The 24,214-nt window shown below is 40.7% G+C and overlaps 1 protein-coding gene across 1 annotated transcript in view; it reads left to right on the forward strand.

Annotated features, from left to right (window-relative positions):
* Nucleotides 1–3,461: 3,461 nt before the first annotated feature.
* Nucleotides 3,462–24,214, forward strand: part of LOC124556824 — a 329,242-nt gene continuing 308,489 nt past the window's right edge. Inside the window, exon 1 of the mRNA XM_047130838.1 lies at nt 3,462–3,554. The gene's annotated coding sequence lies outside the window, so the exon portion shown is untranslated. The remainder of the gene's footprint in view (nt 3,555–24,214) is intronic.

The raw sequence follows: 24,214 nt of genomic DNA on the forward strand, positions 1-24,214 counted from the left end.
ATTTTCTGTAAATGTTACGCCAAATTCGGTATTCCTAGATTCTTTTATTTTAACTGTGGGTATAGCTTTCTTACTTTTCGGTTACGACTGCTGCGTTTTGTTTAGAGTATCGCTGTAGCATTTCAACAGTTTCTCAAAGTGTGTTTTAAATCCAGCTGTCGTCCGCAGCTCGTGGTCGTGCGGTAGCGTTCTCGCTTCCCGCGCCCGGGTTCCCGGGTTCGATTCCCGGCGGGGTCAAGGATTTTCTCTGCCTCGTGATGACTGGGTGTTGTGTGCTGTCCTTAGGTTAGTTAGGTTTAAGTAGTTCTAAGTTCTAGGAGACTGATGACCATAGATATTAAGTCCCATAGTGCTCAGAGCCATTTCAAATCCAGCTGTTGCTTCTATCATTGTGGGACACGAACGAAGAATTCATTCCAAACCTTCCTGAAGAGAAATGTCGGACTATTCACTTCGTCAGTTGAACCACATTCTTCTTTTCCGATGATACGGCTCAGCAGGTACGGAAATCGTTATTGACACCAAACAGACGAGTCACGTTTCGCCTAACAAAGCGTCTCGCTAACGACACGACAACTATTTCAGGTGGCTATTTAATAGTATCTGGGGACACACAACTGTATGTAAATACTGACTGTCTTTCCACAATGAGCTAACGTCTTCCTATTAGATAACCAGATCCGGAAAAATAGTTATTACTGCTCCTTTAGTTGTTTTCATATTTGACTATGAGGCCAAGAAGCAGTTGTTCACATCAGGAGACGTATCACTGAAGACACTTTAGCTTTGTTTAATCAGTCATTTCAGTTATCTTCAGGACCGATTGGAACTCAGAATGATCACACTGCGAAAAAAACCATGTTCCTCGACACAACGCATCTTTAGTTTTATGGCTATCTTGGTAAGCTGTATGTGCTAGTGAATCTTCCTGTTGCTCTAAGTTGTATTTAATGTAGGTTACGGACATGCAAGTCACCGAAGTAACGTCCAATTGAAAGACTTGGAGTAGGCTAGTGAGCCACACGAAATTATTACTATTATTATTTTTTTCTGCAGAGCACACGGACGCCAACTTTGCTTACGAATTTTCCATGTAACTAGCCAACAAGAAATATGTGTGGTATAGCCCAGCTTCACTGAATGTAATCCATCTTCTCTTTCTTTTCGCGCCACAGAAAATTCCAATAAGAGTCCGTGTGACGCGCTTGGGTGTGCGAAAGGAATAACAAGAAGTCCTCCCTGTCACGCATTCCACTCTGTGGAACAGAAGGAACAAAGCAGACACAAGGAAGTATGGTGTGCAGCGGCACAAACAAATGTTATCTGACGCTACTCCTTCTCCCCCTCCCCCTCTCCCAGGCACAACAAGGAGTATTGTAAAACATGAATATTTACAGCACTCCTTGAAAGGGTGTTTTGTAGGTTGGCTTGTGGTGTGTATATATATATATATATATATATATATATATATATATATATATATATATCTGAGATAAATATGAAAGAATCTCTGTTCATATTTCACATCTCATTAACGTTATCTCAAAAAAAAATTCTCTGGGTTAGTTTGCACGCTCACGGTAGAAATAACAGAAAATACGAAAGGAAATAAACCAACGCTGTAAGGCGAATTTCATTCGTGTGATTAAAACGCCTCATGCACAGCTGTCTCGATGATATCTTGGAACTAGAAGGTATTAGAGAACAGAGATACTGCAGCGGTAACTGATTCACTTAAATTGTCACTACTTCTGAAAAGGAAAAGGACGATAACGGTTAAAAATGAAGGAAGATTAAAATTTAAGGCTACGTCGATTTCTACGTCATTAATGAAGAAGAACAAGATCATACGCGGAAGGAAATAAGTAACGCCCCTTTCAAAAGAACCATCCAGCGAAAGCATTGGAACCAAAAATGTGTAGTTTCTCCAGATCCTCTCATAGGCGAAGCCAATGGATGAGCCACTGGGTAACGCCTCTCTGTGATAGCATTGTAACTATAAATTAATAGTTTCCCAAACTCCTTAGATAATTTCATCGTAATATCATTTTAAACACAAGTTTCACTACAGGCGAAGTATGAAGGGTCAGAAAATGAATCAGATGTTGCCTTTTTGAAGGATACATCAGAGTATTCGACTGAAGTGATATGGGAAAGCTATGGAAAATTTAAAATGGAATGACTGTTTTGAGAATCAGAACACTGCTCCTCCGGAGTATAAGGCCAATTTCGTGTGCGTCATCTCACCAGTTACTACGTCCTCTCCCTTCCTTCTGATCAGCAAAGCGCAATGAGGTTCTGGTCTTATCATCCCCACATGAAAGAAGTGGAAAAAATTATACAATATTCATCAGAATTATTTATGTAAAAAAATCCAACAATCATTTTAAAATTGGTAAATAGCTTTTCAATAAACAGACGGCCTTCTCTGCGTTCTGAAATGTAGTGGAAATTTTTAATCAATACGTGTTTCAGTACTACTTTTAAAAACATATTTTGTGTGTGAGCTGAAATGCCCGCATCTCGTGGTCGTGCGGTAGCGTTCTCGCTTCCCACGCCCGGGTTCCCGGGTTCGATTCCCGGCGGGGTCAGGGATTTTCTCTACCTCGTGATGGCTGGGTGTTGTGTGCTGTCCTTAGGTTAGTTAGGTTTAAGTAGTTCTAAGTTCTAGGGGACTTATGACCACAGAAGTTGAGTCCCATAGTGCTCAGAGCCATTTGAACCATTTTTTTGTGAGCTGAAATATTCACTTTTTTGTTATAGAAGAAGTAAGTTTGGTTATTCCACAGAAAAGTAAAATTTATACAGTTTGCGAATAATATCGCCACTGAAACAAACTTTTGTTTTGCGAAGGTTTGCAACGAATCTTCCCAAACCATTCACTCGTACATGCTGTCATAAACCACAAAAAATTAACTAATTACACGATTATAAATTCTGGAATACACACGCGTGAGTTCAGAGAAGTATAGGAACAGTCATCCTTATTGATTGACTTGATGCCTCAGCAGTTTTTCGTTCCGTATTAGCCTGTTTTGTATATAATCGAAATAGCCCTTTGTTTTACACGATACAATGATTGACATCTGAACTTGTAAGTTATTTATCGTGTGATGAAGAAAAGTAGCTGAAAATCAGATCGTATTACTAAGCATTCAGTGATACGCTACTGTGCAAAGAGGTCAAGAGGTATCTGCATATAAACGCATCTGCTACCTCAATGTACACTGAGACATTGCACTGACAAAGGAATGCATAAATAGTGCTTTATTCTTTACGAATACTGCTTATATTCGAGAAACATTGAAAGCGAGAGGCGTACGTAATGTTTCGAAAGGTATGCTATGAACGATTATGAAAACTGAATCTCAGTGATTTGTGCATACGAGCAAGGGAGAGATTCACCCGGCGCGCCATCTTTGTTACCTGGGACACGACCTCTCACCTCGGCTGTGCGCCACAGATCAATCCCGTAGGCGTGGCGCGCACACTTAGTTCATACAACAGCTGTGGTATTGCTGAGTTATTTTGTGAAGAAATCATCTTCAGAGAGCGTGAGTGACGCCGTCAACTATTTTATTCTATAAATGAGGACCGTTTTTTCAAAACTCGCTTTATATAATTTAACAGAAGACATATTTATTTAATTAACAAGCAAGCTGAGACGGAAAACTTTTTTATAGCTAGCAGATTTCTTGTAGGTCTTAATATATTTTAAGATGGCCTTTGTATATAACTTTTTTATAGTTTATTAACTGCTGGGAATATGAAAACAATTTTCTTTTACAAAACTCGCTTTATGCTCAAACTAGATCAGTGACACCTGAATATTAAATGTCAGTTTTCTACATTAAAGCTTGAAAATAATATTTCTTTTTTCTCTTCTACACAACTTCAGAGGACCCTTCATCCTCATAAATTCTCAGTGAGCTGTCATGAACTTCATACTCCTCAGGACGTCGTTGTAGGAACTTGCTGCATCCTTAGAAATGGTAGGAAAACGTATTAACTTCATTATATCCTTCTCCTTATCTGCATTCACGTAGCTTGTCTTGGGAATAACTGCAGCACATTTCATGGCTTTGAACGAAGAAACGTTGTTCTTCAAAACATCACAACATACTCCTGATCCAGAGAAATACGTCGTTTTAATAGCACGTTGAATCTTACCACTGGTTTATCTGTCAATTATTGCTCGTACATCAATCATTCCGAAGTTCAAAGTAGACTTCAGTATTTCTTTAGATATCCGTTTGAGGTCATAGGAAAAGCAGTTTTCTTCCCCCACCAGCACCTTTCTAAACTTCACTAGAATATTCCTTTATTCACAAGGTGATACGGATTCTTCTTTCTTCCGATAATCCTTCTCAACTCTACCGATCCGGTGGCATGAGACTGTGTCCGCGAATAGGAAAATAGAGAGTAAGTTCATAGAGTACTCTAGTGTGTTCCAAAAATGTGCCAGCATACAGCGCATTTTAGGATTATTGTTCTGACTGGTCCACGAGTCTGAAAAAAACTCAAGTTTCAATCCTCTCTTACCAATATCTCTAGCTCTCTCTTCCAAGTAATGTAGGACAACATATTGTTGAGCAGACGCGATTTCATTTGCACCTCTGCCAGCTTCTGTTTCACGCCAAGTGTGTTGAAAAATGTTATCAGTATCTTGCTTTTGTTTATGTATCGCCACATGTTATAGAACCATACTTGTCGTGTGTAAAAGACTTCTCCAACAGAGTGCTTTCACAAAGGTTGATTTTGTTGCATGTCAAAGACAACTTTAACAGTGTCTTCAGAGTATTTGTTTTTTTCTTACAAGGGCTTCTTCCAGCGTATGTTAGTTTCACACACTTCCTGGCATTCTTCGGTTTTGCGATCTTTATTTTCAGTTCGAGTTCCATGCATGTTAAACAAGTATCATTGTGATGATCACCAAAGCCGAGATTAAAATTCTTATAAAATACTGCATTACGTTTTGGCACAGAACTGCTTTTATTGCCTGCTTTTCTTTGTTCTTTGCAAATATTTTTCCACATTATATTTACATATAATGTTTGGGGGCAGATATGACCTACTCATTTCCTCTGCTGTAATGACACTCTCTGCACTTACATTTAAAAATGTGTTCTTTCGCTTGTTGGGTCATAACGATGTCGGCTTGAGTTGCTCTTGAGCCACCTCTTCATTCCTGTAGTGCAGTCTCATGTTCTTGATAATGCTGAGCAATCCGGGCTAAGCGATCCCGCTATATACTTACTATTTTTTGAAATGTAGCAGCACAAACTGGTACTTGTGATCCATCTCTAAGTTTTATCTTATACTCGATAGAAACTGATTTACAACCTTAGCTTCAGTGGGATTTACAACATATCTAGCTGGTGCTGAGACATCCATGTATGACAAAAGGAATACACCTTGCTTGCTTTTATCTCCTGAACAATGTAGTAGATTATTTCAGCGTAAGAGAGTTTGTTTGCAGGACAGTCTTTCCCTTCATGGTTGCTTGCCTCACCTCTTTCAGTATGCCGGCAATTAATATCATTCGCTGCATTTTGCTTTGAATGTCGATATCATTTTGCTTTGGAGATGTTTGCTTCATTTCTGTTCTTTTACGCCTACCACGTGTTCGACTCACAGGAATATTACATTCACCATCATCTTCCATATTCAGTACTTAACACAAGTCTAATCTTCTACACTTAACTTCCACGGAATACCTCTCGTGGCTAATGGGAGCTCCCTCAACTACCACGCCGATTATTAGTTTAGTTGGTGCACACAGTAATATGCACTGCCATCTACAGCCAAGCAAAACAATTATTGCAGGAGTGCCATAACACGGTCAGAAGAGTACTTTTTCCGTAATCTATCACACATTAAACGAATTACGAGAAAACATAGCTATACCTCTAACGTTTTTCGCAAAACAAGTAGCATAAAGCGAGTTTTGAAAAGGCCCCTACATACACACGAGGCGTGTTTTGCCAAAAACGGGCTCTACTCTCTGTACTATAACTGCGGAATGAAGTAAGTTTTGCTAAAGCTGGCTGATTAGGTTTGTAGAGAAAGCTGCACAATAGGTGTTAAGAAATAATTATTTTTTTAAAAAATGCATAAAGGGGGTTTTGCGAAAAGGGTCATCAATTTGTTCTGGAATTACTGCCATTTAGAGCCGGTAGTCATCAGTGTACGAGACATAACTAATATTATTTGTGATACTGTTATCTCTCCACTACACCACCTCCAGCATCCGCTTCAGGTTATCCTACATAAACACCAACCTCCCACCGTGGACACATCGGATATTTCATTTATTGTTTTGTTACATCAGAAATACATATGTTATTTAAAAAATAGGATGTGAACCGAATTGAAGGCGATGGGAGCTACCGATGTGCGTCCGCTGAAAGATATGATAGAAACATGTAAAATTGCATCGGCGAAGGTAACTGCCGGCTGCGGTTGCCGAGCTGTTCTAGGCACTTCAGTCTGGAACCGCGCGACTGCTACGGTCGCAGGTTCGAATCCTGCCTCGGGTATGGATGTGTGTGATGTCCTTAGGTTAGTTAGGTTTAAGTAGTTCTAAGTTCTAGGTGACTGATGACCTCAGATGTTAAGTCCCATAGTGCTCAGAGCCATTTGAACCATTTGAAGGTAACACTTTAATGGCTATTTTCTAGACCGATAACAGGTTCCAATCTCTTGTCTTCTATACAGGGCGTTTCAGGAGAAATATTAAATACTAGAGACCGGCCCTGGCTTCGCACGGGTAGCACGAAGTGTCTACAGCCGGTAACTTGTATGGTGTAGCGTTAATACAGTATACACACAAACTTTTGTCGTAAATCAGGTAGTCTATTAGTGAAAAACATAACAAAATCTCACAAGTAGTTCCTCAGGTTAGGTTTCACACAGTGACAGGAAAACGCGGCGATGTACAGATATATAGGTTCTAGGTGGTAAGATACCTGTAGCCTAATTCAGAAAAAAATTCCTTGTAACATGTGTTCAATTTTTATTACCTATAGATACAGGTGGTTACAGAGAAAAGTTTTCATTTCGCGTATTGGAACTCCATTTGCTATGGGTTTTATTTATCTACTGCCACTTTTATTTTGAAGTTTAAGTTCTGGACTTGCGCTTGAGCTTACATAATTAAATTTTTCTACTGTGATTTTGATTTGTTAACCAATTTTACGCTATCGTTTAAGCATGCCGGAGGCCTTTGTAAATCCTGAGTGTGTTGATATAGAGCAGTTCATGCAAACAGAGGACACTCCTATCTCGTGTGCGCAGGAGGGAAATGCAAGGGAGCAAGGGAGGGGAAGAGCACTGTAATGTAGAGGACAAGCAACGGGGTTAGAGGCGGTACGAGTATACATAGAAAGGGGTAAGCGGGTTTAGTTTAAAAGAGCAGCGATGTGAAATATACAGTTTGCTCCTAAACAGTAGCTTCACTGTTAAAAATATGGCCATAGATCTTTCTGATAGGTACAGAAACAACTGAACGTTGCAGATAATAATGTTCGTAGTTTGACATAATATTATGAATCATTCAATGACACTATTTCTACACATAAGAACATATTCACAAAATGATACAACCTACGTTTCCTCATGTTCTGTACCTGTGTCTGTTTCAGTTCCACGTTCAGTGTAGGTTGATTTACTTTCATCTTCGCTTGCGGAGTCAATATTGCTTGCGTCACTATGACTATCACCATTCAAGTCTGTACAAGACCCAACATTTACGGTCATCTCCAGAACTTGGTCCAATAAACATTCGCTTGAAATATACTGATCTCTAATATTCTTTATGTGCTAACAGCGTTTCTCCAATTCTTCTTTTATTATGGAAGCAATTTGTTCATCTGCAAGTTTTGATAACGAGCTCATTGTGACTGTCATAGTAAGTTCAGAGACGCAGTTCTTGACACTTGACCATATCATCCCCATAGGATTAAGTTCTGGCATATGTGGAGGAAGTTGTAATAGAGTATAACCAAGTTTGGTTACAACATTGTCTGTTTTATAAGTGCACTGGCCTGGATTGTTTATTTTGATCAATGAATGTTACTCGGGTCTCAGAATGTCCTTGTGGAAAGGAAGTACCATTTTTGGTAACCAGAATATCATTTCTCTCCTCGTAGAGGTTGATGACGGAGCACGAGTCAGCTGCTTATTGTGGTAAGGGGCGTTATCTATAATGAGGACAGTAGGAGGTAATGGATTAGGTGTTAATCCTTGACGGAGCACGAGTCAGCTGCTTATTGTGGTAAGGGGCGTTATCTATAATGAGCACAGTAGGAGGTAATGGATTAGGTGTTAATCCTTCCTTGAACAACTTTTCATAATTTGAGAAGTCTATGTCGTGATAATCCCACGTTTCCTGGTCAGATTTAAATCTCACGGATACTTTCGGTGCAGAACGGTCCTCCCCACCAGCATGGATGATAATAATTCTGCTTCCTTTCGAAACTGGTTCGAACAGACCCTGTAGTGAACTGTCAGCACATCTGTACGATGTTGCAAGACAATTGGGAATATATGGCTCGTCCGTGTAGACACCTGGGCGACACTCAGGTCTGTATCCCGGATGCTTTTTAGGTAAACAATTCGTTTTTCTTGATACTACTTTGTCCCTGCAGTTCTTTGTGGTTACTCGCCGTCTCCTTCAACTTGAATCCTAGACTGTGAAGAATTTTTCGAAATGTGGTAATACTTCCTTCCAAATTTACGAAACTCTGTAATATTTATGGATGTTTCTTTTCATTTAAATGCGTCCTATTTTATCTGTAACGCAGAAATTATTGACCATGTGAGAGACATGCTAATTAAAATTGTCTAAGCAGGTTTTCCAAGATCTTCTGCGCGTTTCCTATGAGGTGCTGAAAATTTCTGCGACTCACCTGCCTTGACTGTTTCCCGCCACAGCTCACCGGACGGGAGTAAAAAATACACCAGTTGCTTAGGCCATTCGCTTCAACGTTGATTTCAGTTTCTATTGATCTAGCACAGCTTCTTTCTTCAAAAACTGGTAGACATCTATAACCGCTTCGCGTGTTTAATTATGAAGAACATTGTCCTTTAACTTGTTTTGTGCTGGTTTCATTCAACTTCGAATGCGCTCCCCCACATTATTTAATAGCTGACAAGGGGACCGTATGAAATTCCCCTCATCGATTTGATTCATACTGACAGGGTGTGTAGGACACGACTACGACTTCAACATACGTAAATAGGAAGACGTAACTCTCAACCATTTACGACAAAACCGAGTTTGAAAATTTTTTGGCTTGCTCGTATACTTAGTATGGTCGATAGTATTCAAGAAGTACACGGCCGAGAGAGTAAGTGTTTGACTTCAAAAGGGCAAAGTCTCTGAATCGAATCTCGTAGCTGATAATGTTTTTGCTCTTCATTCACACATAAAGTTTTAAAGACGGAGGTGGTCTGCCAACGTGCAGCATTAGCGTAATTCCCCCAAAATATACTCCGCTGCTGAAGTCTTGCTACTTTTATTTTTACAGACAGGTAAAGAACCTTATACAACGATTACAAAATTGTGCGGACACCATCAAACAGAATAGAGAGATAGCTTCTAGAGAAGACTGCATAAAAATTCAATCAATCGTACAGCATAAGTTGTCTGTAACAACATCCGGTGATAGGCTTTGATATCCTAGGTAAGCAGCGAAATTGTGTGAGGACTCAGAACCCTTCGTAAATTTAAACCAAATATGTCTTGCAATAGACACATTGGAAGAACCATACACGTGCCAAACTTCGGCGTTCATTACATGTGCTGCCGGCCGGAGTGGCAGTGCGGTTCTAGGCGCTACGTCTGGAGACGAGCGTCCGCTACGGTCGCAGGTTCGAATCCTGCCTCGGGCATGGATGTGTGTGATGTCCTTAGGTTAGTTAAGTTTAATTAGTTATAAGTTCTAGGCGACTGATGACCTCAGAAGTTAAGTAGCATAGTGCTCAGAGCCATTTGAACCATTTTTACATGTGCTGTACGCCGCATTAAATCACCGTTTCCCAGGTTTCTATGATCTATGTTATCCTGATCCGTGCAGTGATCCATATGCGTGTCACAAATGTAGCTGCAATAACATAAATAAAATGACTATACTGCTTTGACTAAAGGTTCTCGTGTTTCCTTAGGGAAAAAAATTTCTGCTTTTTTGAGGATAAAGTTATGAAAATAATAAATGATTCATTAGATATTGTTAATTTACACAGCCATTATAAGACTGTTGTTAGAATTACGTGGGAATGAAAAAAATGGTTCATGGTGTGGGTTCCTGTAGTCATGTCCTAGTTCATGAACCACGGGCAACGTATGAGTGGCCAAGTAAGTGGTCCCGACAGTCGGGATACCAGTTACTTTGGAATAAGGCTGTGCATCTCGGACATATTCTGAGTCGTGGTCACCTTTGTGCTCATACGGCAAAGACTACCAAATCCACCGGTTAGTCCCTCACCGTTAGGGGTAAAACTCAATGGGACTCGGGGCAAGTAAGGCTAGTAACCTGCTTCCCTGGTACTTTAAATATGATGCTGGCAACAATCAGAGCAGAATGCCTCGGACCTTTGGAGGTGACGGAGTCCCACCTCTAACTGACAAACCAGGGACTCCTAAGATACGACTTGGCAAACAAATGGTAATGAGATGGGGAGCTATTAATATCAATGGGGGCTACTCTGGGAAGAAGGTAGAGCTGGCAGAGGCTGCAAGTAAGATGGGGCTGGGCGTTTTAGCTGTTAGTGACATTCGGGTAAGGGGTGAGGGGTGATATGCCTTCTAGTATTACAGGTGATTCAAAAATATTTCTGTTTGCTGATGACACCACCTTGGTAGTGAAGGATCTTGTGTGTAATATTGAAACATTATCAAATAATGTAGTTCATGAAGTAAGTTCGTGGCTTGTGGAAAATAATTTGATGCTAAATCACAGTAAGACTCAGTTTTTACAGTTTCTAACCCACAATTCAACAAGAACTGACATTTTAATCAGACAGAATGGGCATGTTATAAGCGAGACGGAACAGTTCAAGTTCCTAGGCGTACAGATAGATAGTAAGCTGTTGTGGAAAGCCCATGTTCAGGATCTTGTTCAGAAACTAAATGCCGCTTTATTTACCATTAGAACAGTATCTGAAATAAGTGACATTTCAACACGAAAAGTAGTATACTTCGCATATTTTCATACGCTTATGTCATACGGTATTATTTTTTGGGGTAATTCTTCTGATTCAAAAAGGGTATTTTTGGCTCAAAAACGGGCTGTTCGAGCTATGTATGGTGTAAGTTCGAAAACCTCTTGTCGACCCCTATTCAATAGTCTGGGAATTTTGACATTGCCCTCACAGTATGTATTTTCTTTAATGTCGTTTGTTGTTAGCAATATTAGCTTATTCCCAAGAGTTAGCAGCTTTCACTCAGTTAATACTAGGCAGAAATCAAATCTGCATGTGGAATGCACTTCCTTGACTCTTGTGCAGAAAGGAGTGCAGTATTCTGCTGCATCCATTTTCAATAAGCTACCACAAGAACTCAAAAATCTTAGCAGTAGCCCAAACTCTTTTAAGTCTAAACTGAAGAGTTTCCTCATGGCTCACTCCTTCTATTCTGTCGAGGAGCTCCTGGAAGAGATAAAAAATTAAGCAAATTCCAGTGTTACATTCTTGATTTTCTTTATTTAAACTAACGACTTGTTTCATTTTATGTGTTTCTACAATCGTGTTATAATTTCATGTATTGACTCGTTCCATGACCATTGGAGACTTCTCCTAAATGTGGTCCCACGGAACAATAAATAAATAAATAAATAAATAAAAAAGAAGTGGGAGAATACAAGGTCTACCTGTCAGGAGACAAAGCAAGAATAGCACAATGGGGTGTAGGGCTTTACATCAGGAAAGAAATGGAACCCAGCGTAGTTGCAATAAGGTATGTAAACGAACGACTGATGTGGATAGATTTGACAGTGTCTAGCAAGAAAATTAGGATTTTATCAGTATATTCGCATTGTGAAGGGACAGATCAAGATAAGATGGATAGTTTTTATGAGGCACTCAGTGATGTAGTTGTTAGAGTAAAGGACAAGGACAGTGTTCTGCTCATGGATTGGAAATCGAACAGAAGGGTATGAAAAGGTTATGGGTAAATTTGGAGAGGATATGGAGGCCAACAGGAACGGGAAACAACTCTTGGATTTCTGTGCCAGTATGGGCTTAGTAATCACAAACTCCTTTTTTAAACATAAGAACATTCACCGGTATACTTGAGAAGGAAGGGGAACCAGATCTGTCATTGACTATATAATAACAGTTCAGGAAGGCTGTGAGGGACACACGTGTATTCAGGGGATTCTTTGATGACACTGATCATTATTTAATGTGCAGTGAAATTGGGATTGTGAGGCCAAAATGCAGGAGGTCAGGTCCATATGTAGGAGGATAAGAGTGGAGAAACTTCAGGATAAGGAAATCAGGCACAAGTACATAACAGCGATCTCTGAAAGGTACCAGTTAGTTGAATGTAGTCAATTACAGTCATTGGAAAAGGAATGGACAAGGTACAGAGACACAGTACTAGAAGTGGCTAAAGAATGTCTTGGAACAGTAGTGTGTAAAAGTAGGATGAAGCAAACAGCTTGGTGGAATGACGCAGAAAAAAGAAGGCGTATCAAAAATGGCTACATACTAGAACTCAGGTAGACAGGGAAAGTTATGTTGAAGAAAGAAACAAAGTCAAACAGATAATTGCAGCATCCAAGAAGAAATCTTGGGAAGACTTTGGAAACAGGTTGGAGACTATGGGTCAAGCTGCTGGAAAACCATTCCGGAGTGTAATTAGCAGTATTCGATAGGGAGGTAAGAAGGAAATGACAAGTATTTTGGATAGGTCAGGAAAACTGCTGGTGAATCCTGTGGATGCCTTGGGCATATGGAGGGAATATTTTGAAGAGTTGCTCAATGTAGGTGAAAATACGATCAGTAATGTTTCAGATTTCGAGGTAGAATGGGATAGGAATGATGATGGAAATAGGATCACATTTGAAGAAGTGGAGAAAATGGTCAATAGATTGCAGTGCAATAAAGCAGCTGGGGTGGATGAAATTAAGTCAGAACTCATCAAATACAGTGAAATGTCAGGTCTTAAATGGCTACACAGGATAATTGAAATGGCCTGGGAGTCGGGACAGGTTCCATCAGACTGGACAAAAGCAGTAATCACACCAATCTTTCAACATGGAAACAGAAAAGATTGTAACAGCTACAGAGATATCTCTTTAATCAGCGTTGTGGGTAAAATCTTCTCAGGTATTGTTGAAAGGAAAGTGCGAGTATTAGTTGAGGACCAATTGGATGAAAATCAGTGTGGGTTTAGGCCTCTTAGAGGTTGTCAGGACCAGATCTTTAGCTTGCGGCAAATAATGGAGAAGTGTTATGAGTGGAACAGGGAATTGTAGCTATGCTTTATAGATCTAGAAAAGGCATATGACCGGGTTCCTAGGAGGAAGTTATTGTCTGTTCTACGAGATTATGGAATAGGAGGCAAACTTTTGCAAGCAATTAAAGGTCTTTACATGGGTAGTCAGGCAGCAGTTAGAGTTGACAGTAAATTGAGTTCATGGTTCAGAGTAGTTTCAGGGGTAAGACAAGGCTGCAACCTGTCTCCACTGTTGTCCATATTATTTATGGATCATATGTTGAAAACAATAGACTGGCTGGGTGAGATTAAGATATGTGAACACAAAATAAGCAGTCTTGCATATGCGGATGACTTAGTTGTGATGGCAGATTCGATTGAAAGTTTGTAAAGTAATATTTCAGAGCTAGATCAGAAATGTAAGGACTATGGTATAAAGATTAGCATCTCCAAAACGAAAGTAATGTCAGTGGGAAAGAAATATAAACGGATTGAGTGCCAAATAGGAGGAACAAAGTTAGAACAGGTGGACGGTTTCAAGTACTTAGGATGCATATTCTCACAGGATGGCAACATAGTGAAAGAACTGGAAGCGAGGTGTAGCAAAGCTAATGCAGTAGAGCGCTCAGCTACGATCTACTCTCTTCTGCAAGAAGGAAGTCAGTACTAATCTATCTGTGTACCGTTCAATCTTTCGACCAACTTTGTTGTATGGGAGCGAACGCTGGGTGGATTCAGGTTACCTTATCAACAAGGTTGAGGTTACGGATATGAAAGTAGCTAGGATGATTGCAGGTACTAGTAGATGGGAACAATGGCAGGAGGGTGTCCACAATGAGGAAATCAAAGAAAAACTGGGAATGAGCTCTATAGATGTAGCAGTCAGGGCGAACAGGCTTAGATGGTGGGGTCATGTTACACGCATGGGAGAAGCAAGGTTACCCAAGAGACTCATGGGTTCAGCAGTAGAGGGTAGGAGCAGTCGGGGCAGACCAAGGAGAAGGTACCTGAATTCGGTCAAGAATGGTTTTGAAGTAATAGGTTTAACATCAGAAGAGGCACCAATGTTAGCACTGAATAGGGGATCATGGAGGAATTTTATAAGGGGGCTATGCTCCAGACTGAACGCTGAAAGGCATAATCAGTCTTAAATGATGATGATGATAAAAAAAGACCAGTAGAGTGATTACATCCAGAGACCTCGTGCGTATGAAACTAAGCGCTTACGGGCTCGGCTCCCCTCCTGACCGATCCCCCTGACACGATGGCAACACGTTTGACATCGGTGATCGACTGACAAGCGACCGCGCTTACTCGTCACTACCGGTTTCATCAAAATTTGTGGTATATGCAGGGCTTGGCCAGAAATGAAAGTGATATAACTGGGAGTTCCAGAATGCCAAGTGTTCAGAATAAAACAGCATTTTTAACGCGTGTTCGCGGCATCATGGGTATGAGGCAGCGGCTGGAGCAGTGGAAAAGCTTCAGAACGGTAATGTTAGAGGATCAGGGGACCGAAATCTTATGTGAGTTTTTACGTTACTTTTCTTTTAGTCACCAGTCTTCTGACTGATTTGATGCGGTCCGTCATGAATTCCTCTCCTGTGCCAACCTCTTCATCTCAGAGTAGCACTTGCAACTTACGCCCCCAATTATTTGCTAGATGTATTCCAATATCTGTCTTATTTGCTAGATGTATTCCGATATCTGTCTTCCTTTACAGTTTTTGCCTTCTACAGCTCCCTCTAGTACCATGGAAGTCAATTCCTGATGTCTTAATACATGTACTATCATCCTGTCCGTTCTCCTTGTCAGTATTTTCCACATATTCCTTTCCTCTCCTCATTCCTTACCTTATCACTCGACCTAGTTTTCAACATCCGTCTGTAGCGCCACATCTCAACTGCTTTGATTCTATTCTGTTCCGGATTTCCCGTAGACCATGTTTCACTACCGTACAAGCTGTGCTCCAGACGTAAATTCTGAGAAATTTCTTCCTCAAATTAAGGCCTATGTTTGATACTAGTAGACTTCTCTCGGCCAGGAATGCCCTTTTTGCCATTGTTAATCTGCTTTCGATGTCCTCCTTGCTCCGTTCGTCATTGGTTGTTTTGGTGTCTAGGCAGCAGAATTCCTTAACTTCATCTACTTCATGACCGTCAATCCTGATGATAAATTTCCCTCTGTTCTCATTTCTGCTACTTCTCCTTACTTTCGTTACTCTTCTATTTACTCTCAATTCATATTCTATATTCATTAGACGGCTCATTCATTCAGCAGATCATGTAATTCTTCTTCACTTTCACTCAGGATAGCAATGTCATCAGCGAATAGTATCGTTAATATCTTTTCATCTATAATTTTAATCCCACTCCTGGACCTTTCTTTTATTTCCATCAGATTGAATAGTAGAGGCGAAAGACTAAAACCCCTTCTTATACCCTTTTTAATCCGAGCTCTTCGTTGTTGCCTCTTCTACATATTGTATATTACCCGTCTCTACCTATAGCTTACCCCTATTTTCCTCAGAATTTCTAACACCTTGCACCATTTTACATTGTCGAACACCTTTTGTAGGTCGACAAATCCTATGAACATGTGTTGATTTTTCTTTAGTCTTGCTTCCATTATCAACCGCAACGTCAGAATTGCCTCTCTGGTGCCTTTACCTTCCCTAAAGCCAAACTGATAGTCATCTCAAACGTCCTCAGTTTTCTTTTCCATTCTTATGTATGTTATTCTTGTTAGCAAGTTGGATGCATGAGCTTTTAAACTGATTGTGCGATAATTTTCGCACTTTTCAGTTCTTACAGTCTTCGGAATTGTATGGATGATATTTTTCCGAAAGTCAGATGGTACTTCGCCAGACTCATACATTCTACACACCAACGAGAATAGTCGTTTTGTTGCCACATCCGCCAATAATTTTAGAAATTCTGATGGAATGGTATCTATCGCTTCTGCTTATTTTATATTAAGTCCTTCAGAGCTGTTTTAAATTCTCAATCTAATACTGGATCTCCTATCTATTCTAAATCGACTTCTGTTTCTCCTTCTATCACATCAGACAAATCTTCTCCTTCACAGAGGCCTTCATTGTACTCTTTCCACCGATCCGCTCTCTCCTCTTCATTTAACAGTAGAATTCCCGTTGCACTCTTAATGTCACCACTATCGCTTTTAATTTCTCCAAACGTTGTTTCGACTTTCCTGTATGCTGAGTCAGTCCAGTGCGTCCGACAATCATTTCTTTTTCGATTTCTTCACATTTTTCATGCAGCCATTTTGCCTTAGCTTCCTAGCACCTCCTATTTATTTCATTCCTTAGTAACTTGTATTTCTGTATTCCTGAATTTCCCTGATCATTTTTTTGCCTCCTTCGTTCATTGATCAACTGAAGTATTTCTTCTATTACCCATGGTTTCTTCGCAGTTGCCTTCTTTGTACCTATGTTTTTTCCCAATTAGAGATGTCCATTCCTCTTCAGCTCTACTGCCTACTGAGCTATTATTTATTGCTGTGTCTATAGTCTTAGAAAACTTTACGCTCGCTTCCCGCGCCCGGATTCCCGGGTTCGATTCCCGGCGGGGTCAGGGATTTTCTCTGCCTCGTGATGACTGGGTGTTGTGTGATGTCCTTAGGTTAGTTAGGTTTAAGTAGTTCTAAGTTCTAGGGGACTGATGACCATGGATGTTAAGTCCCATAGTGCTCAGAGCCAAAACTTTAAGCGTATCTCGTCATTCGTTAGTACTTCTGTATCCCACTTCTTTGCGTATTGATTCTTCCTGACTGATCTTTTAAACTTCAGCCTACTCTTTATCACTACTACATTGTGATCTGAGTTTATATCTGCTCCTGGGTATTCCTTATAATCCAGTACCTGATTTCGGGATCTCTGTCTGACCATGATGTAATCTAGCTGAAATATCTCCCGTATCACCTGGCGTTTTCCAAGTATACCGCCTCCTCTTGTGATTCTTGAACAGAGTATTCACTATTACTAGCTGAAATTTATTATAGAACTCAATTAGTCTTTCTCCTTTCTCATTCCTTGTCCCAAGCCCATACTCTCCTGTAAGCATTTCTTCTACTCCTTCCCCTTCAACTGCTTTCCAGTCCCCCATGGCTATTAGATTTTCATCTCCCTTTACGTACTGCATTTCCCTTTCAGTATCCTCATAAAATTTCTCTGTCTCTTCCTCTTCAGATTGCGATGTCGTCATGTATACCTGAACTATCGTTGTCGATGTTGGTTTGCCGTAGATTCTGATAAGAACAACCCTATCACTGAACTATTCACAACAACACACTCTCTGCTCTACGTTCCTATTCATAACGAATCCTACTCCCGTTATACCATTTTCTGCTGCAGTTGATATCACCTTGTACTCATATGACCAGAAATCCTTGTCTTCTTTCCATTTTATGTTACGTATATTGCAAATAAACGAAGTAGCAGTCAATATATGGTATATATTAATATTTTCATTAAAGTCGTGCAACAAAAAGGCAAAGGAGTATTTGGGGTTGCAAACAAATTTCCAGGAAAGGAAATAAGGCATACACGAGGACTTTGTGCATAAAATTGGATAAAATTAAATTACTGTTTTATTTGACAGTTGGTGATTTACTCGTGATGACGCTAGCTGACATTGTAAAACCAGGGAGTCTATTTTCCACGTGCGGCTGCCGTGGGTTGCTCGTAGTTGAAAATGAAACTAACGGAATAAAAAGTCCTGGCTACTTTAATTGGTATCCCTACTTGGAAAGTTATTTACAATGCCCTCGTTTTGCCACCCACATAATTCTTTTTTAAAATTATTAGCAACTCCAAATTTTCTTTTGCCTTTCCTTTTCATCCTTTTGTGAAGATTTTGGTAAATACAATATACTGAGCATTATTTAAATTCATCTGCAATGTGAGTAACGTAAAAATTGAAAATAAAAACAAAGAAAACAGGTTTCTGAATATGGATTCGCGCCGATGACCACGGATTACTGTTATACCCTATTTATGTGCCAACGGCTGTATGAAACTACACTAACATAAATACCACATGCCTCAGCCGCCCCGCGCCAGAAATGCTATTTTTTTTATAAGCGACTGCCTATCCGCAGCTCCCACATCTCTCACTTTCAGTTCTGGCCAATCTGTGTAGAGACCATAAATTCGGACGAAATCGGTGATGACGAGTAGGGGCAGGCCCGTTGTGAGCGAAGCCGGTTGTCCATTCTGTTTTCAGTGTTCAGTTCTGTTTGCCTTAATTGTGTTTGTTTAAGGATTTTGTAATGAAAACGTTGTAGAGAATACGGTAGGCGATTTCCTATCAGCAGAGTAACAGGCTCAGGAACGTTTACTCGTGTTTTCACTAAAGCACCTGACACTGTTGCAGTGCCAGCAATCATATTTCATCTGACCGTGCAAATAAACTGTTCATGGAGAAAGTAGAAGGCATTATTCTGTTGGTAGAACGTAGTCTTTCAAAAATCACACGAAAAGTTTCTTCACATATCAGAGTTCTGCATACATGAATATAGTGGATATTACGTGTGCACAGTTACTATCCTTATCATTTACAGCGGATTCAACATGTCCGAGAAGGAGATGTAGGTAGACAACTGGAATTTCGTTGTTGGAAAATTGCAGTCCTTGAGTAATCACATTAAGATTGTTTACTTATGAAACCTCTTTGATTCGTGATGTTATCAATAACACCTGTTACTCAACTTGGTGGTCCGACAAAAATCCACATACCTTTGTGGAGACGCATTTTCAAGAACGCTTCTGTGCGAAACTGTGGAGTGGTAAGATAGCCAACTTACTGGCTCTGCTGTGTTAGCGCATCGTGTATCAAAGCCTCTTTATCTACAACTTTTTGAAAATGACCATCCAGCATTATTGGAAGAAATTCCTTTGACAATAGGGTTAGGTATGTTCTTCCAGGATGACAGAGCCGCTACAAGTTCTCGTCATCAGGTGACAGATAATCCAAAGCTAGCATTTCCCAGTAAATGGATTGGAAAAAATTATCTCACTGCTTGGCCACCAAGGTTCCCAAACACAACCCCTTTACATTTTGGCCTGTGGGGAGGATTGAAAGGCAAAGTTTACAAAGAGAAAGTAAACACAAAAGACAAATTGATAGATCGTATTATGAATAGTAGTGCCCTCATGAAAGAATATTAAACAACTTCCGAAGAGCTACACGTGATGTTATTACTAGAATTCGTAAGTGCATGGAAGTCGGAGGTGGAATTTATGAAAATCAGCTTTGAACTTAATGATTTACCTTTGCTTAACACCTTCTGTGAGTGTTTGTTTGTGTTACATTCTAATGGCTAAATCTCTGTAACCAATAATTGTTTGAATGCAAATACATTTTAATATAACACGTTTTTATCGGATTAAAATGTATGAAATGATTTCTCCTAGCCCCATACAGATTCTAAAGCTCATAGAGAAAGTTCTGTAAGGCTGTAACTGTGAACTTTTAATGGCTTTGAAAATACTTGTAATATTTATAACTAAAAACGTGGGGAGCACGCAACAGATAATAGTCAGGTGGAGACCTATTCATGCATCAATTATGTATTGCATGTGCCCCACGTTTCTCGTTATAAATCTTGCAGGTATTTTCATAGCTATGAAAAATTCACAATTACAAATTTTCAGAACTGTGTATGTAGGTTTACGAATCGATATGGGGCCAGGAGAAATTATTTTATACTATCCTCGCGGCACCATGCTTGTCAGTAGCAGAGCATACGGAGCACCTGTTGATGCTGCGTCAGGTTCTGTGAGCATCTCGTGTAACTAAGCACGTAGCTGACCAGGATACGGTGTATGCTATTTTCCTGTTGAATGTGGCCAAGTGATGATAAGGTGACCCAGTGCCATGAAATCCACATTGGAGGATGGACAGCTGTGATTGGCTGTGTCAGGCCTGGGTGTCACAGGGCTGAGTGGACCTTAGTTCTAGTCTCAGAGCATGGGAAGGTGGCTGAATCCCAGTGCATAGGCCTGCAGTGGGTGCGGAGTGCAGGGCTGCGAAGAGCCTGGGCGACCAAGCAACAATCAAGGGTTTGAGGCATGGTGACAGTGTTGGCAGCTATGTCAAAGGTACGTCTTTGTCTTCACGGCGACATCAGACACAGGTCATAACATAGCCTAAAGTCAGACGATGAATGGCTGGTCTCATAGGTATAAATACTGTTGTCGGGGGGATGATTATGTGGAACAGGTAGCACTGCTGTATTCTTCCATCACACGGGAACTTCTTGAAAGGCGGTCAGTGCCTGAAGACGTGGTCATTGCTTAGTGCAAGTAGATATGAGCATAGACTCGGCTCTCTGTTGAGGGTGCTGTATTGGCATGCTTCGTTGACCGTGGTGGTCAGTGCCCAGAACACGGTCACCGAGCGAGGTGGCGATGTGGTTAGCCCATTGGACTTGCATTCGCGAGGACCACGGTTCAAACCCCCTTCCGGCCATCTAGATTTAGGCTTTACGTGATTTCCCTAAACAGCTGACAGCAAATACCGGGATGTTTGCTTTGAAAGGGCAAGGCCCTTCCTTACCCATCCCTGACACAATCCGAGGTTGTGCTCCGTCTCTAATGACCTCGATGTCCTCCATGACGACGGGACGCTAAACTCAATCTTCCTTCCTTCCAGAACATGTTGCTGTGCCTACAGGTACCACTTAATGCGTTACAATGCGATCATTTTGGCTCTTCCAGCCGTCTTCTCGCACTCTCATAGCGCTAACTGCAGTTCTATACCAAAAGAAAAATTGTCTGCTATACACATATGCCTAAACCGATTGCAGGGCCACTAGTTTGCATGTGCTAGTATTGTGCAACTCTACTGTCGAATCGTGCTCAAATTTGCATTCAACTGCTTGATTCTTTCCTGAAAACTTGCTGCCTTTATGATGCTTCACTGCTTAAATAAATTTCTGCAACCAGATTCGTGAGTTATTCTAGACCAGAAAGTTGTGTGCGCCATCTTTCTATAAATCGTCCACATTTTATTCTGTGTGTATTTGTATTCACCTGGTCATCATTTGTGTTTCTCTGACAGGAATCAGTTCAGTATTTTATAAGGATGTGGAGACAGTATAAAAATTATTCTCAAGCAGGTCGGTGAAACAGGAAATTAGCCCTCAGTTCCAGACGTATATCGACGTACAGGATTATTCATGAGTACCTTTCGGTGTTCAGAAGGCGGCTGCGTGAAAACAGCAAGACATACTGAAAGAGGACACATTCCCGTGAATAAAGCGCCTCTCCAAGTTTCGATTCGCAATAGACGCCGTGGCGCAGTTAGTGGGTAGGCGTGTCAAAGCATACAGACACGTCATCCGCTCCGTATTGCCACATCGAATTAGTTTGAGCGTCCAAACATGGAACCAAATGCAAAAATTTCCAAATAGAACTGTTGTCACGCATTCCTAGGCACTTCTTGTCAGCGAACTCTATGAACTGGACTCACGTATTCACGTTTGCCGCGTCACAAATGGTGTCCGTATTGAACACATGTAATGTGAACTAAAAATTTGGAGAGATGTTCGATCCCCTAATATGTGTCTGTTTTCTTTACATCTATTAGTTTCCATGCAGTACCCAGAGGTAATTACAGGCAACCCTGAATATCACCACTGTATAACCTATAGTGATTTTATTACGTTCAGAAATTCCTTTCGCGTACTGTGACATACACAGTGAAAATGTGGGAACTGAAAATTTACATACTCATACTATGCGTATATACGTAAACTGTCCTTATAATGCACAATGGTTACATCAGTTAATCGAGTTACTCTTAATACGAGGGCAGTTCGGAAAATAAGGTCCGGTCGTTCGCGAAATGGAAACCGCTGTGAAAATAATACAAAAAATGTTATATTTGCAACTAGCTACACCTCCCAGCTACTTCTCTACACCGTCGCCGCCTCGACTTATACATTTGTCGTAGCGTCGTACCAACTTGTCAATACCCTCACAATAGAAGACAGCCACCTGTCCTTTCCACCAGTCCTGTACGCTGGTCTGCACTTCGTTGTCTGTGCCAAAATGTTGTCTCCCTAACTAGTGGTTCATGTGAACAGAGATGAAAATCAAAGGGAGCCACGTCTGGGCTATATGGTGGGTGATGAAAGACTTCCCATCGAAGACACTGCAGGAAAGTTTTCTTTGCCCCTGCAGTGTGCTTCCAAGAAATGTCATGAAGAATGATATGGTGACAGTTACGTTATGCGGACTGCATGAAATCAGGCGAAATCTCTCAGCAGAAACCCATACTTAGCAGGAGACGCTATTTTCTAGGCATCTTTACATGTTCAATGTACGTTCAGAATTGAAAAGAGCGACGTGACTCGATCGACGGGCATACTAGAGACACTGCCCAACACATATGTGTAAACCTTCATCGGATTTTCACTGTGTTTTCCATTTCAGGCCCGATCGGACCTTACTTTCCGAACAGACCTCGTAATACAGAACGAAAGAGTCATCAGAGGGATTTGAATCATGAAACCTTTGTAGGCTACAACGCACATTTTTGAAGAAGGAAATGATGTTTTGATTACGGCGGCATGGACCTACTTCGTTGAGTCAGTGCAGAGCGTACGATGTGGCGCAGGTGGCGTTGGCTCTATAGGCCGCATCCTCCCTGAGGGAGGCTCTGCCACAGATGGAGGTCCGCAGCCATGCCCTTGTTGATCCCTGTCTCAAGTCAGCATCTCCCGGCGCCTCGTTTGTTTCCGTCTTCATTTGCAGAAAGATTCTTAGGTGAGTCTGAAGCTGTAGGCGGACACGAACTTTGAAATTCAGATGAATTCTAGGAAGAGTAGACAAATAGCCGTATCTGAATTCCTTAACTTTGCCTTCGGTCACAATAACGATGTCCCAGACGTGGAACATGTGCTACGTAGACAATGGGCAAAGCTAATTAGAACGGACCGTGTAGTAAAACTAGAACGACGCTAAGGATGGAAGAAATTATTGATTTGTGATGCTTTATATGGAAATACCTCTGATTGTGAATGGAAAACAGATTTCTCTAATTCGTAGCAACGAATAAGACGCTCCCATTTTCATATTCTTCTTCGAATTTTTCTTAGTCTTTATTTGTTAAATCGTGTACATTCAACGTACTCACAATGAAGGATAACGTGAAAAGCAAAATCAGTGTCTTCGACAGGAGCACTGAAACGATAAAACTGATGTTGCTAAAGCAACAGTTAAAAGTTAGAGCTAAGTGCCACGTGAGGCATTATTTCAGGAGTAGAGAATTTAGTGTTAAATGGTAACACCCAGTGGCAAGAAAAACCACAATGGCGTGGACAATAACGTGACTTTATGTCAAGTATCTATAAACAGATTGCGCGATCATCCAGAACTAAAGCAATTGTACAAAGATGAAAAATTTTGATATTGGTCACCATCTGATTGCGCCTACTATATGTCACCAGTCGTTTCGTTGTTTGATCAGTAACAAGAAACAAATTCAAATGAACGGTTATCCCCACTCACATCTTCTGGTTATATTCAGTAGTGTACCACATTTACTGTCAACTGGTTTTTGAGACGTGACGCGGGCAAAACTCTTTATAAAACACAGAACTTTCCACAAAAAGAGAGCCACAAAATTTGCAGAAGCTGAAAGCAGTGGCAACCAGTACAGGGGAACCAGTACGAAAACGAATATCATTTGATGGTTTCAGTGACTGTTACTATGCCGTCATGCAAAAAGATGCCTGGTGGATATGAAT

This window comes from Schistocerca americana, chromosome X, assembly GCF_021461395.2.
Source record: "Schistocerca americana isolate TAMUIC-IGC-003095 chromosome X, iqSchAmer2.1, whole genome shotgun sequence".
Classification (NCBI taxonomy): Eukaryota; Metazoa; Arthropoda; class Insecta; order Orthoptera; family Acrididae; genus Schistocerca; species Schistocerca americana.